Here is a 3968-nt window from a genome sequence, read left to right as displayed (position 1 = left end):
GTCACGTCAGAATAATAGTAGACTTACTTGTAAAATAGGACGTGTGCGTTCAATAATGTAATAATACAAAGAATATATATACATGTATACACACATATATGTACATACTTACATCTACATGTGTATATACATGCATATCAGGGTACAGGACGTTAGAACAATAAACTACAGACAACGGAACGAACACATAGGAAAACGGAAAGCCCCTTGGAATATCCCTTCATCAGCTGTCTCTATTCTATCTAGACGTTTCGAAGACCAGACAGGACGTACTCTAGAATAGTCTCTTCCTGAGTAGTGGATCAACCAACTATATATGGCAGGCATCTTTCAGTTTCCGTCTACCAAATCCACTCACAAGGCTTTGGTCAGCCCAAGGCTATTATAGTAGAAGATACTTACCCAAGGTGCTACACACGCAGTGGGACTGAACCTGGAAGCATGTGGTCAGGAAGCAAACTTCTTACCGCACAGCCACACCCTGTCTGATACATGTAAACATCTGTACAGAAAAATAAACATGGTATTTTTCATAATTTAACTTTGTGTCATTTTAAGTAACGTATTTTGCCATCATCAATAACATCACATTAAGGTGGAGAGCTGGCAGAATCAGTAGAGCATTGAACAAAATGCTTAGTGGCATTTCTTCCAGCTCTTCACATTCTGAGTTCAAATTCCGACAAGATCCACTTTGCCTTTTCATCCTTTCAGGGTCGATAAAATAAAGTTCGAGTAGTGAATGTAATCTGAATGTTAGAAGTCAGGGCAAATACATGTCATTTTCTACAACACTAACAATTCTCTTCTATATTTAAGAGATGAGGAATTATGTACATTAAATACACCATGTATAGCGTGGCCATTGCCAGTACCGCCTGACTGGCCTTCATGCCGGTGGCACGTAAAAGCACCCACTACACTCTTGGAGTGGTTGACGTTAGGAAGGGCATCCAGCTGTAGAAACTCTGCCAAATCAGATTGGAGCCTGGTGTAGCCACCTGGTTCACCTGTCCTCAGTCAAATCATCCAACCCATGCTAGCATGGAAAGCAGACATTAAACGATGATGATGATGATTTTCATTTGACGGATATTTGTCCTCATCTGGTTTGTTGTTAACACAACATTTCGGCTGATATACCCTCCAGCCTTCGTCAGGTGTCTTGGAGGAAATTTCGAACCTGGGTTCTCATTCCTAAGGTATTTTTCGATATTATTATTATTCAGGTCACTGCCTGGAATCGAACTCGGAATCTTGGGGTTAATAACCTGCACTCTTAACCACTACGCCAATCTACTGCCTTATGTAGTAATAATAATAACTTTTTATACTACAGGCATAAGACCCATAATTTGGGGGGGAGGGGGCTAGTTGATTTTGTCAACCCCAGTGCTCATCTGGTTCTTATTTTATTGACCCCAAGAGGATGAAAGATGACTGAGCTGAGAATGTAAAATAGTAATAATAATAATGAGGAGGATTTCTTTATTTTCCACAGAGGGACAGATGAGGGGGACATCTCCAGGACAGTCTATAATTCGGGGGGAAAATGGGAAAGGAAACTGAAATGAGAAAAGCATGCATAGTATACAAAATAAGTGAACACACGAATAATAATAATAATAATTCTTTGTACTATAGGCACATAGCCTAAAATCTGAGGGGAATGGACTAGTCGATTATATTGACCCCAATATTCAACTGGTATCTGTCGACCCTGAAAGGATGAAAGGCATAGTCGACCGTGATGAGATTTGAACTCAGAATGTAAATCCATGAGAAATGTGCATTAACAATTATGCCAGCTCACTGCCTGAACAACTACACCAATAGTTAATATTAGCACAATGCCTAAATTACATATAAGTTATACAAACAAATTACATTAAAAAAGACAAGAAAACAGACAATATCATTTTTCTTTTATTTATTTATTTGGAGTTTTTTTGTGCTTTTGTCATGAAAATATATGTCAGTTGTATATTCATCACTTTTATTTATTACAAAGTCCCTTTTGGAGATACAAAAATAGGAAACAAACTGAAAAATAAATCATTCAAAGTCACAAAGAAGTTATTTACATGATGGGGAATTTCATGGCAGAGCCACACGAAGGCCATTGTTATTTAGTTTAATTTAGGGCTAGTCAGCTTGGTGGATCTCATCCATCTCCAAACAAATTAATTACAGCTGAAAATCACAGGTACAAAGAGTAAATTAAATGAACTGACTTAACTGGGAATTGAACTTGCATGGCTGACTCAGCTTACCAGAGACAATAAATTCTTTATGGAGTAGTCATGTCAATGTCATACCAGCTTTTTTTTATTTTTAACTTATACATACAACTGATGCAGAAATAAAATTGGAAACAAATTTTTAAAAATAAATAAAATCCAAATTAAACAAAATATGTAAAAAAAAAAAAAAATGTTAAATAATATAATTAAGTCACCATTTAATTAGAGGAGTAAACTGGCTTCACCTTTCTGTTGCCATTTTTCTGTTGAAATGACACCACTGTTTGTTTCAATTTATTTTGAAAATAAAGAATTTAGTCAAATAACTCATTTATTAAGCAGGTGTTTAAAACAAATTACCATGTTAACCACGATGGCCTGTTAATGGAACTTGCAGTAACGTCACATGCTTCTGCTCACACTACATACAAGGAAATTGAGTTTTTTTGCATTTTTACAATATTTCATAATTAAACTTTAATATTTAGTACTCATCTTATTTAAATATTCTGAAAACAATGGCAGAAACACAGAACAAAATATTTTCTCAAATTATGAAAATATACCACTGGTGGTGCAGAGAGGACAGACGTTTTTGAAATGGCTATTACTCAGCCCCAGGGGGGAGGGACATATGTCCAACAGGTACCATTCGGTTTGTGGTGTCTTAGCATCGTTTTCCTTTTCAGGTGAAGCCATGGTGGCTTAACTTTGCACATCAGATGGAAGCGATTTATGAGGCAAATGACAACCCCATTTTGCTAATGACTGATGAAGCTAATTTTCATCTCAATGTCATGGTGAATCAACAGAACTGTCACTATTGGGCTCTTGAAAATTTGAGAGAACTGCAGAAAAGACCACTGCACAGCCCAAAAGTGACAGTCTGGTGTGCTGTTGGAAAAGCTGCCATCATTGGTTTTTGACTCTTTTGAAGACAATAATGGAAATGTTGTTACTGTGGACTCCGAGTGTTACATCGAGATGATAAACAACTTCTTTGTGCTTGAATTACGACAAAAACAGGCCTATTCAACATATGTGATTTCAGCAGGATGGGGTGACGGTCCACACAGCCAGAGCATCGCTGGACGTTCTTCGCCCTTGCTTCAATGACCACCTCGTTTCCAGGTTTGCTGACATTCCTTGGCCCCCTGAGTACCCTGATTTGTCCATGTGTGATTATTTCTTGTGGGGAAACCTCAAGGCACTTGTGTATGCGGATAAGCCCTGTTCATTGGATGATTTGAAGGAAACTATTCACAGTGAAGTCGCCCAAATCGACAGAGCAATGCCGGAGAGAGTGGAGGCCAACTTCCAAGAATGCATTCAGAAATGCATCAATGAAGGCAGACACCACATGGTAGATGTTGTTTTCCACACTTGATTTTGACAAATGTTAATTCAATACAAACACATTGATGTCAATAAAATTTGTTTGCAGCTAAAATAAATGATTTTGTGAATTTTTCAAAAATATCCGTCCTCTCTGCCCCACCCTGTACATGTGGCAGTTAACGTGTTAATGTAAAATTTTGATGGAAGGTTTTAATTTAAGACCACTTTAAAGCAGAAAGTTTGCATCAAAGAACCAGGAGCAATATCAGGGGGTTCGGTATTGAAATGTGATAACTGGATAAAATATTTGACCACCAATTCAGAATTCATTGGTTGAATATCACTGCAGGATCTTTTTATTTTCAAACAGAACCCTTTTTGGATGTT

Source organism: Octopus bimaculoides, chromosome 4 (assembly GCF_001194135.2).
Source record: "Octopus bimaculoides isolate UCB-OBI-ISO-001 chromosome 4, ASM119413v2, whole genome shotgun sequence".
Taxonomy (NCBI): Eukaryota; Metazoa; Mollusca; class Cephalopoda; order Octopoda; family Octopodidae; genus Octopus; species Octopus bimaculoides.
This window is presented reverse-complemented; position numbering follows the sequence as displayed.